Source organism: Mirounga leonina, unplaced genomic scaffold (genome assembly GCF_011800145.1).
Source record: "Mirounga leonina isolate KUSES-001 unplaced genomic scaffold, KU_Mleo_1.0 Mir_170, whole genome shotgun sequence".
NCBI lineage: Eukaryota > Metazoa > Chordata > Mammalia > Carnivora > Phocidae > Mirounga > Mirounga leonina.
In genome coordinates this window covers 7,869,624-7,881,949 of record NW_023270433.1, presented here as the reverse complement: position 1 = coordinate 7,881,949, position 12,326 = coordinate 7,869,624, and the positions used below count along the sequence as shown (strand labels likewise).

Below are 12,326 nucleotides of genomic sequence, written 5' to 3'. Positions count from 1 at the left end.
GAGGGAGAGGGAGAAGCAGACTCCCTGCTGAGCAGGGAGTCCGACTTAGGATCATGAACGGAGCCGAAGTCGGACGTTGAACGGACTGAGCCACCCAGGCACCCCAGTAAAGTTGATTTTGAAATGGTAAGTGAATATATGGAGCTCCAGCTGTGTGTCAGGCGCTGTTGCAGGTGTTGGGGATGTATCAGCATACCAGGTAGTCAAGATTCCTGCCCTTGCAGAAGCTATGTTCTCCTGCTGGAGGGAGAAAGGCAGTACATAAGATGATTCAGAAAGGATAAGCATTAAGATAAAATAGGATGAGGGATTAAAGTGACGGGAGTGGGGGTGCCACCTAGGAAGGCAGTCTGGGAGATGACACTTGGAGATCTGATTGGCGAGAAGAAGCCTATTCGATGAAGATCCAGGGATGGCCACCATTCATGGACCTCATGCCACTTGCCAGGTATCATACCAAAGGCATTTCCTACCTCATCCGACAGCCCTAACAACTACTTTATTGGAAGAATTACCAATTGTAAGGATTTTCAAAAGATAATATTCCATCGGATGCACATAGCAACCCTTACTTCAATGCTGGGTAGGTAGGCCTAGAGAGGGCACGCCAAGTAAAGGTGTCAGTATGAACAAAGGCAAGGGAGATGAGTCATGACTGGCGCAGGGGCTAGTCCAAGGGAAGAGGAGAGAGGGGCCCCTGCCATGGACAGGTGGGACCAGATGGGAGGCTCCTCGAGTGTCCAGAACATAGGGTTTTTTACTTTATTCTGAGACTATTGTAAACTTCTTTAAAAGTTCTCTGGGCACCTGGGTGGCTCAGTCAGTTAAGCATCCAACTCGTGGTTTCAGCTCAGGTCATGATCTCAGCATCCTGAGATGGAGCCCCAAGTCGGGCTCCCTGTTCAGTGGGAAGTCGGCTTCCCTGATCTCTCTCCCTCTGTCCCTCCCCCTGCTAGTCGCGCATGCACTCTCTCTCTCTCTAATAAATAAATAAATAAATCTTAAAACGTTCTCGGGGGCACCTGGGTGGCTCAGGCATTGAGCGTCTGCCTTTGGCTTAGGTCATGATCCCAGGGTCCTGGGATCGAGCCCCGCATCGGGCTCCCTGCTCCGCGGGAAGCCTGCTTCTCCCTCTCCCACTCCCCCTGCTTGTGTTCCCTCTCTCGCTGTGTCTCTCTCTGCCAAATAAATAAATAAAATCTAAAAAAAAAAAAAGTTCTCATCTCTCAGGGCGCCTGAGTGACTCAGTTGGTTAGACGTCCAACTCTTGCTTTCAGCTCAGGTCGTGATCTCAGGGTCATGGGATGGAGCCCCATGTCGGGCTCCCCATGCTTGAGATTCTCTCTCTCCTTCTCCCTCTGCCCCTCTCTCTCTCTCTCAAATAAATAAGTAAATCTTAAAAAAAAAAAGTTCTCAGCTCTCCACTACTTTATGTTAATAAGTCAGGCCAGCTGTGATCTTTGGGTGGAGGAAGGACTTATTTTTTTAAAGGAAAGAAAAATGAATATAGTCATCAGTACTATATGAGGAAGAGGAAAAGATTTCAGGAAATTAGACATCAGGAGAATTTCTCAACTCTGAAAAGCTAGGAACCCCTACCCCTACACTTGAAGCTGTTTTACTATTCAGTTTTTAGTTTTGAATAAATTAAAGCATGTTTTCATACATTTCTTGGCTCTGTGGTTTTTACTATTCATATCTTCTGCCTGCTTTTGTGTAAGAATGTATATCTTTTTTCTTATTGGTTTTTAAGAGCTCTTTCTATAAGGAAGAATTTCTCGGGGTGCCTGGGTGGCTCAGTTGGTTAAACGTCTGCCTTCTGCTCAGGTCATGATCCCAGGGATCAAGCCCTGCTCGGGCTCCCTGCTCAATGGGGAGCCTGCTTCTCCCTTTCCCTCTGCCCCCTTCCGCCTGCCCTGCTGGTGATTTCTCTTTCCCTCTCTCTCTCAAATAAATAAATAAGATCTTAAAAAAAAAAAAAAAGGAACTTCTCAACACAGCAAGGTTGGGTGGGGTGGGGGTGGGGGGTGTCTCTGCTTTTTTTCCTAGGGCTCTGGATATCATATCTATCCACCAGCTCTCCCACACTCTTCCCTTGGCCCAGGCCCTGGAGCCCGGTGGAAGATACCAGGCATGTGGACAGAGAAGAGGAATGAATGTTCCAGATCTGGAGCAGAGAGGGAAGGCTCCTCATGCCCACTTGCTGGGCCTGCCCCCTCCCAGGCAGAGAATGCCACCTACAGCCCCTGATTCATCTGTCCTTTGTCAGGAAGTGGCTTCTGCCGAACTGCCTCCCTTCGGGGCTGCCCCGCCCCACCCCACCCTAAAGCACATTAGAAACTAGGACCCAAAGGTAAAGACTAATACTTTACTTTGAAAGGAAGGGTCCAGAAGGGTCCAGAGCTTGGACAGCAGTCTGGAGAAAGGAAGGGATTTGCCCCAGAACATACAATAGGGGCCCAGGCCAGGACCCTTCCTGGCTTTGTAAGGAGGAGCATGAGCCATTCCTTGCCCCATTGGTCCCTCTCCCTCCCAGTTGGCTCTGAGTCCCAGCTCTGCTCTCCCCGCAAACCTGTCAGACCTGAAATAGCCCAGGAGAAAAAAACAAACACCTTGGGTAAACAACAGGGAATGTGAATGAATCAGGATTTTGTTTTTAAGGAATATCATGTGTCCACTGCTGTTTACGCAGTTGGCATGGCCCCTGGTGTGGAAGGACCCTGGCACCTTGCCTGGACCTCCCTTCTTTATTAACCGTAGGGTAGTGGAAGGAGACCCAGCTCACAGCTATTCCATCTGTCACCTGGACTCTGGCTGCCCAGCCCCCTTCTTGCTCCTCTTGTGGCCAGCTCCACCACCACACCCAAGTCCAGGCCCCATGACTGCCCTCCAACTGACAACCCAACCCTTTAGTGGCCTCCCCACCTCCTGCCTCCCATTTATTCTGCAGTGGACAGCCAGCTGGATTGTTCTAAAACACAAATATGACCATGTCGTTCCCCAGCTTCAAACCTTCTGTGGCTCCCACTGTCCTCAGGAGCCTTGAAGGCTCCTGCCAGGCTCCCCTTTGCCCCTCTTCCCCTGGCCCTTCTCTTGTCACACTGACCTCTCATGCCCTCAGACTAGCCTTGCTCCAGCTACATGAGGGCTTACACGCATGCTGATTTTCTTTTCCAATTTTGCCTCACCAAGCACCATCCATCCTCCAGACCTCAGCTAAGATGACCTTTTGTCAGAGAAGCCTTTCCTGTCTGCCCCTTCTCCTAGTGCCTTATACCCCTCCTTCATCGCAATCAGCACGTGCATAATTACCGTATTTTGTGTGCAGTTATTTGTTGAAATAGATCTTCCTCTCCGATGCCAGGACTGTCTTCATTCAACATGACATGATGGAGCTTGGGTGATGCGCAGAACGCTGTCCAGGGCACTGGAGAGGAACATGACAGGGACACCCACCTGATCCCTGGGACTCGGCCACCTTGTTCCTAGACCTGCCTATGCTCATGCCTGCGGTGGCCACACCCACCTCAGTCCCCGTCTGATAGCAAAGTCTGTTCTACCGGGTCCCTGCCATTCGGAGCCTCTGCTTGCATACCTCCAGGAAGGGGGTGCTCACCACCTGCCCAGGTCATGATTCCACATTGGGCCCAACATTACCAAAGTCAGACAAGGGAGTATCATGGTGCCAGCAAACAGGCAGGGAGTGAGAAATAAAAAACAACATTGCTGTTCTCAGCTGTGGGCTTTATATCCTCTGCCTTAATCAATCTTCACCATAGCTCAAGTGACATTCATATTATAGGAGAGGAGACTGAGGCTCAGTGAGGTCAAGTGACCCATCCAAGGTCACACGGCAAGGAAGAGGTGAAGGTAAGAGCCACACACTGAGCCGCAACATCCCGCAACCCACCACCACCCTTCCAGAGACCCAAACTCATGTGTTCATCTAGTTTTCAAACAAGAAAGGGGATTCTCTGCTATGCCCACTGTCTGCTCACCCATTTTGGATTTTCACTTGGCAATATGCTATGAACATCTTTCCATGCTAAGGAATTTTTAATTCTACTGATTTTTCATGGCTGTGTGATAGTCCATTGTGTGGCTGCATTAAACCATTTGCCTATGACCGGACGCTTATTGTCTCAATTGTTTTACGAGGATCAATTTCTAGAAGAAGAATGGCTGGTAGAAACCATCTTTTGAGGTTTTTGATACATAGCGACAAATTGCCCCAATGAAAGGATGATGAAAGGATTGTAGCAGGCACTCATTCCCCTGGCCCTGGCCTTATGCCTGTCCTAGGTCCTTGTCAAGAACCCTGTGCATCATGGTGATTTATGCACAAGTCTTACCTCTCACCTCACCCCGCCCTCCAGAGTGAGAGACCACCCCCCAGCAAGAGCAGAGACCTCAAGCCTCACTGGGTTCCTGACTTCCTGGCAAGTCCCGGAGAGATGTTTTTGCCCAGCCAGTGTTGCTAGTCACTCCCAGTTCCTCCAGGGCCAGCCAGGAGGGGGTTCAGGCCTCACCAACCCGAGTGCGCCACTTCCATGTCAGGCGTGGTTTCCCGCCAGGCTGCAGCTGGTGACTCAGAGCCTGGCCAGGATGGCAGTGCTGGCCGGGTCTACACAGCCCTCCGTGTGACTAAACTTGCGGTAAGGCTGGGCTGGGCCTCTCGAGGTGGGGCCACCTCCACCCCAGCCTGGTCCTCCTTCCTCTCTCCCTTAAGTCTTCCTACTCTCCGTCCTCTGGTCCTTCTGAATAGAATGAGAATAACCCTGGGTTCTGAGCGCCTGAGTGGGCCAGGGTGACTGAGACCTGGTTCCCACACCCATGGGGGGCCCAGCCTGGAGGACAGAAGCCATGGCATGGGGAGGAACAGAGAAGAGGCCCAAGAGGAAGGGGGGAGCTGGAGAGGGAGAGAGAAGCGGCGGGGAGAGTCCAGAGCTAGGCATCAGGATGGGCACGGGCCGCTGTGTGAGGACCACGAGGACCAGGTAGGGACCCAGGAGCAGGGAGCTTGCAAGGACCGCACTGTCCTACCCCATATATAGTGCATCCATGAGAAGTAGCAAAGTCAGTGACAACAGGCTGGGGCAGTCTCGCATCAGGGCCCCAGCTGGCTTGGCAAGTGCAGCATGGTCTAGATTCAACCCCTGTCACCCAGCCCACCGGACGCCCGCGGAGAGGGTTTGAACTATGCACGTGTGCAGGGAGCCCCTCCCAGGGGGGGCATTTGGAAATGTGTGTAGGGGGGTGTTCTTAATTATCACTATGTCTGCTGTCTGTGGGGTGGGGGACGAGGTGCTATTGGCATCTAGTGCCTGAAGGTCAGCGATGCTAAGCATTCTGCTGAGCTGGCCAGTCCTGCCCAGGCACAAAATCCTTCCCCTACCCCGAAACCCAAGGCTGAGACCCCTCTGCGGCCCCGTTCCCTTGTGGAGAGGATCGTGCCTACTATAGAAGTTCGTCCAGTGTTCGAAGTGGTTTTGAGATACCCCGTGTCCCTAAGCTTGCACCTTGCCCGGGCAGGGACTACAGCTGGTGTTCTTATCCGTCTTCTAGGAATAATGATGGTAAGGACATGGGTATGGCACATGCTGGGCACAGGGCCAGGCCCTTAGACGTGTTATCTTCCCGATGGTCCCACGAGGGCTGCACTATTATTATCCCCATTTTGCAGATGAGGAAACGCAAGCTCAGAGAGGCAAGGTCAGTCACAGGGTGGCAAGTCAGGAAGCCAGTTTTTCAACCCAGGTTTACCTCACTGCAAAGCGAGGTACCCTGCCGGTAGGACAGATGAGGAAACGAACACACAGACGTTTTCATGGCTCCCCAACTGGCCCCTGGCAAAACCAGAACCAAGGTCTCTGAACTCACTAATCACGAGTCTTCCCTCTCCAGCCCTGTGCCAAGGGCCTCATCTGCAAATGTGGAGCCATTTAATAAGAATAAAAAACCCTGAGGAGAGACCTTCCTCGAGCCTGTCCTCTACCCATGCTGCCTAATTTCTCCACGTTCTTCCTGCTCTGGAAACTTGTAGGCAATTCCTTTTACCTAAAGTGACTCACCTTTCCACCTGTAAGGTATCTTTCTACAACTCTGAAGAACTCCAGAGATGCTAAATCCTTCCTTTCTGCCTACTGAAAAAGGCCCTGGCTGCTCTCAAGGTGAGCCAGAGTGGCGTTTGAATGTTCTTTAACCTTCCTATGGCCGTGGGGACTAGGTCCCACTGGCTGTCCCCATCCTGGGCCTCGGCTTTTGCAAAAGGGAACTAATAATCCCTGTCCTCCTAGTTGATGTAGAGAGGCGATGAAATCAACCATGTACAGCTCTTGGCCCAGGACCATTAAATAATAGCTGTTCTCACGATGACTGTTAGCATCGAGTGTGGAAGACAGGTGGGTCTACATGGATAATACAAGGTGAAGAGTGGAAGATGCCAGGATAGAGGTTTGAGCCAAGGATCCTGGGAGCCCTGAGCTGGGAGGGTGTGGCACGAAGCAAGGTGGCTTCGTAGAAGGAGGTGGTGCTTGAGCTGGGCTGTGAGAGCTGGAATATGGCTGTTATAAAGAAGCCATGGGGGGGCGCCTGGGTGGCTCAGTCACTAAGTGTCTGCCTTCGGCTCAGGTCGTGATCCCATCTCTCGCTGTGTCTCTCTCTGTCAAATAAATAAATAAAATCTTAAAAAAAAAAAAAAAAAGGAAGCCATGGGTCCCAGGTGCACCAACTGAGCTGCAGAGTGCTGATCTGTAGACTTGCTAATTTGTAGACTTTCTCTTGGGTGCTCCAGGTGAGAAGAAAGGACCCTGTGGGGCATGGACAAGGCTGGAAGTACCGAGCGGGGAAACAGGGTCAGGAAAACAGTTTCTTTCTTTTCTTTTCTTTTATTTGTTGAAGCCTAATTTACATATATCAAATGCACAATGAGTTTTTAATTTTTTTAAAAATTTTGTTTGTTTGTTTGTTTTATTTATTTATTCATGAGAGTCAGAGAGAGAGAGATAGAGAGAGGCAGCGGCAGAGAGAGAAGCAGGCTCCCCGCCTAGCAGAGAGCCCGATGCGGGGCTCAATCCCAGGACCCTGGGATCGTGACCTGAGCCGAAGGCAGATGCTTAACCATCTGAGCCACCCAGGCGTCCCTGCACAGTGAGTTTTTTAAAAAATGTTTTTGCTGCTTTATTGACATATAATTGACATATAATAAACTGCACATATTTAAAACTGTAGATTTGGGGTGCTGGGGTAGCTCAGTCAGTTGAGCGTCTGCCTTCGGCTCAGGTCATGATCCCGGGGTCCTGGGATTGAGCCCCGAGTTGGGCTCCCTGCTCAGCAGGGGAGACTGCCTCTCCCCTCTCCCTCTGCCCCTGCTTTTGTTCTGCCTCTCACTCGCTCTCTCAAATAAATAAATAAAATCTTTTTAAAATGGTTTAAAAAAATATAAAGTGTAGATTTGATGATTTGGAACATATGAATACATCTGTAGAACCAGAACCACAATAGAGGTAAGAAACATACTCATATCCCCCCAGTGTTTCCTCCTGGCCCTTTGTAATTCTCCTTCCTCTCTCCCACCCACCTCACATGGAGGCAGCCACTGATTTGATTCCCATCACTATAGATGAGTTTACATTTTCTAGAATTTTATATAAATGGAATCATACACTATTCTTTTTTGTCTGACTTTTAAAAAACTCATATCATAATTTAAAAGATTTTATTTTTAAGGAATCTCTACACCCAACGTGGGGCTCGAACTCACAACCCTGAGATCAAGAGTCGCATGCTCCATCAGCGCCCCTTAAAACTCAGTATCATAATTTTGAGATTCATCCATGGTGTTGCATTAGTAGTTTACTCCTTTTTATTGCTGGCTTATATTATGCAGTAAGATTGTACCACATTGTCTTCATCCATTTGCCTACTGATGGCCATTTGAGTTGTTTCAGCTTTGAGGTATCATAAAGCTGCTGTGAACAACTGTGCATGGCTTGGTGAGGTTTTTTTTTTTTTTTAAGATTTTATTTATTTGACAGAGAGAGACACAGCGAGAGAGGGAACACAAGCAGGGGGAGTGGGAGAGGGAGAAGCAGGCCTCCGGCAGAGCAGGGAGCCCAACACGGGGCTCGATCCCAGGACCCTGGGATCACTACCTGAGCTTAAGGCAGATGCCCAACGACTGAGCCACCCAGGCGCCCCGAGGTTTTTTTTTTTTTTTTTACGATTTATTTATTTATATGAGACAGAGAAAGAGTGCACGTGAGCAGGGGGAGGGGCAGAGGGAGAGGGAGAGAATCTCAAGCAGACTCCCCATTGAGCATGGAGCCCACCAGAGGGGCTAGATCTCAGGACCCCGAGATCACGACCAGAGCCAAAATCAAGAGGTGGACACTTAACCGACTGAGCCACCCAGGCACCCCGCTTGATGAGTTTTATCTTATGGGTGCATGTGGGCAACTATCACCTGGATCAAGATATGAAGCATTTCCAGCACCCCAGAAGTTCTCTTACACCAGGCAATACTCCCCAAAAAGCGATCGTGTTCTGACTTTCACCATAAATCCATTCTGTTTGTCCTAGAGCTTCATATAAATGGAATTAAACAGCAATGCAGTACATTTTCCTTTGTGTCTGGTTTCTTTTGCTTAACATCATGTTTCTGAGATTACCCTGTGTTGTCCCCTGTAGCTGCAGTTCATGCCCTTTTTCTGCGTGCAGTATCCCACTGTGTGGACACACCACAAAGAGTTTATCACATCCTCCTGTTGATGGACGTGTGGGCTACTCCCAGGTTTTGGCTATTATAAATAAAGATGCGATGAATATTTGTGTATAGTCTTTTTGCAGACACATATTCCCTGTCTTCCTGGTGCCTGAGTCATAGCTAGGAGTGGAATTTCTGATTATAGGGCAAGTATGCTTCTTACATTTTTTACATACTTACATTTTTTTCAAAATAGTTGTCCCATTTCATACCCGCACCAACAGTGTAAGAGAGTTCCAGTTGCTCCACTTTCTTGCCAATATTTGGTATTGTTAAGCCTTTTGATTTGATTTTTTAAAAAGATTTTATTTATGTATTTGAGAGAGAGAACGCGCATGCATGAGTGAGCATGAGTGGGGGAAGGGGCAGAGGGCAGAGGGAGAAGCAGACTCCCTGCTGAGCAGGGAGCCCCAACTCTGGGATCATGACCCGAGCCAAAGGCAGACACTTAAAGCCCCAAGCCTTTTGATTTTAGCCTTTCAACTGATGAGTGGTGGTATCTCATGGTGGTTTTGTTTTGCATTTCCCTTATGACTAATGATGTTGGGCATTCTTTCATGTGATATTGGATTTCATTTTTCATTTAAAGGCTGTGTGATTATGAAACATGCTTAACGTAAGACATTCAACCACAGAAGTATATAAAGCACAAAAAGAAAATTTTACCTTATTCTCCCAATTTCACTCTCTATCATTAGCTAACAGTTTATTATATAGCCTACACAAACAGATATAATTGTATACACACACCCTTACATCTTTAAACCACACATATACACCAAAAATCCTCATTTTATCGAGCATATACTATGTGCAAATTTTAGGCTAAGGGACTGACATGCATCATATCACTGAAACTGTATAGTAAGTATGATAATTGGAAGAGGAAACTAGGGCCCAGAGAGGTTAAGACAGTTGCCAAGGTCACACAGCTCGTAAGTGTCATTGTTTGTACTTGAACCCAGGTCTCTAACTTCAAAACCCCAGGTGGATTAACTGAGGTGCTATCCTCCTCCAACCTTAGATTCACTCACTCATTTGTTTGTCTTTTTATTCATCCAAAAAGTATTCTTAGAGCCTATGCGAGGCACTCCCATGCCTCTCAGAGCCACAGATGAGCTGAAGAATCAGGTAGATTAACTAATGTAATTTATGTGGGTTTTTTTTAAGATTTTATTTATTTATTTGACAGAGAGAGACACAGCGAGAGAGGGAACACAAGCAGGGGGAGTGGGAGAGGGAGAAGCAGGCTTCCCGCCGAGCAGGGAGCCTGATGCGGGGCTCCATCCCAGGACCCTGGGATCATGACCTGAGCTGAAGGCAAACGCTTAACAACTGAGCCACCCAGGCGCCCCGAACTAATGTAATTTATGGAGAAAGGAGTATGATGGGAGATGTAGAGGGGGCCAGTCTGACCCACATTTTGGGTCGAGAAAGGGTCCTGGAGTGACTCCTAAGGGATGTGTCAGATGCCCACAGGAGAGGGGGTCAGGCTTCAGAAACAGCACACATGCAAGAGGGTGCACCTGCAGGGAGCCCATCTCTTCCCTAAGGCGGGGTGGGGATTGAGTGGAGGCAGGTGAGGTGGGGAATGCCAGCAGCAAGAGCTCATGGCCACCTTAAGGAGTCTGGCCCCATCCTGAGCATTAAGGGCTGGAGTCATGATTTTCAGATTCCAGGGCTTTAGGTTTTAATTTCCTTCCATTCCCATCCTACAAGATTCTTCTGCAAGGAGCACAGTGTCCCGGTGACTTGGAGGCCACCCAGGCAACAGCTGCACAGCTGTCCCCAGCTGCAGATGCTCCTGCTGCGGGCTCCAGGCTGCCTTGTCAGTCAGGAAGGACCCCATTGCCCCCTGGCGGTGACTGGGACACAGATGTGGAGGGAAATCCGACTTCTCCAGAGCCTGGGGAAAGGGAGGACAGGGAGGGGTCCAGTGGTCCCACTCCTCCCCCAGATCTCCCATCTCAGTCAGCAGCAACCCCCGCTCCCCCAGGTGTTCACCTGGGGTTCACTTTTGAGCCCCCTCTTTCATTTCACTTCCTCTTCACTCTTCTCCCCCTGGGGCTCCCCCAGTCACCACTACTCTAGTCTCTACACAGAAGCCAGAGTGGTCTTTTTTATTATTATTAAATAAAAGTTATATACAATAAATTGTACAAATCCTAAGTGCATAGCTTGATCAATTTTTATGTATGTAATCACGCATATAACACCCACCCAGATCAAGGTACAGAACATTTCCAGCTCCAGAATCCCACCTGGTCCCCCTCCCCCCACAGATCGTGAGGTTTGTCAAACCATTTGGCAGGTTTGTCAAACTGCAAAGAAAAGGAGTGACCATATAATGGGCACTCTTCTGTGTCTCACTTGTTACACTCAGTGTTACAGCTCTGAGGTTTAACTGTGGTGTTGTGTGTATTTAGCATGAGGGTTGTTTCCCATTTGAGGCGAGTAAGAATAAACAGCTATGTAGCTTCCGGTACAAGTCTTAGGTTGACATAAACACTCATATCAATTAGGTACATGCCCAGAGGTGGAGCTGCTGGGTCGCTGGGCAGGCAGAGGTTTAGCCAAATAATTTCGGGAAGCAGACGGACCAACCAATCCCCAGTCCACTCGTCATGTAGGAAACGAGAGCAATTTTTTGAACTTTTTATTTGGAAATGATTTTAAGCTCACAGAAAAGTTGTAAGAATGAGACTAGTACAAACAGCCCACTTGTACACCCTTTGCTCAGATAAAATTATTTCATATCATGGGGAGATAGATATATCTATACACACAACCATTTGCATGCATATCGCAAGAATGTATAGATAGAAGCACATAACGTAGGATTATATATGTATGCGTGTTATATGTTATTCACACATGCATGGGTATGTATATATGCTTGTATATAACTTGTCCTGACTGATTTAAGCATAGACTTTATACCTCATGGTTCTTTATACATAAAGACTCCAGTGTGTATTTTCTAAGCACAGGGATATTCTCCTACATAACAACAGTACAGTTAGCAACTTTGGTGGAATTAATGTTGATTCAATAGTTTTATTTAATCCACCACTCACATTCTTTTTTTTAAGATTTATTTATTTACTTGAGAGAGAGAGAGAGAGCACAAGCAGGAGGGGTAAAGGGAGAGAGAATCTCAAGCAGACTCTACTCTGAGCATGGAGCCTGACACAGGGCTTGACCCCACAACACTGAGATCATGACCTGAGCCGAAACCAAAAGTCACCCCCTCAACTGACTGCACCACCCAGGTGCCCCAACTACTCACATTCTTACTGTGTCAGCAGCACCTTGCATTCTCCCCTTACCATGCGGGATCCAGTCTGAGATCAGGCATTGCACGTAGCTATCAGGTTTTTGCAGGCTTTTTCTTTTTTTTTTTTAAGATTTTATTTATTTATTTGAGAGAGAGAAAATGAGAGACAGAGAGCATGAGAGGGAGGAGGGTCAGAGGGAGAAGCAGACTCCCCGCCGAGCAGGGAGTCCAATGCGGAACTCGATCCCGGGACTCCAGGATCATGACCTGAGCCGAAGGCAGTCG

The 12,326-nt window shown here is 48.4% G+C and overlaps 1 long non-coding RNA gene across 1 annotated transcript in view; it reads right to left on the bottom strand.

Moving 5' to 3' along the window:
* Window positions 1-12,326, bottom strand: part of LOC118017658 — a 31,601-nt gene continuing 19,275 nt past the window's right edge. Inside the window, exons 4-5 of the long non-coding RNA XR_004681203.1 lie at window positions 3,313-3,427; window positions 1-240 (exon numbers count right to left, since the gene is read on the bottom strand). This is a non-coding gene — a long non-coding RNA (uncharacterized LOC118017658). The remainder of the gene's footprint in view (window positions 241-3,312; window positions 3,428-12,326) is intronic.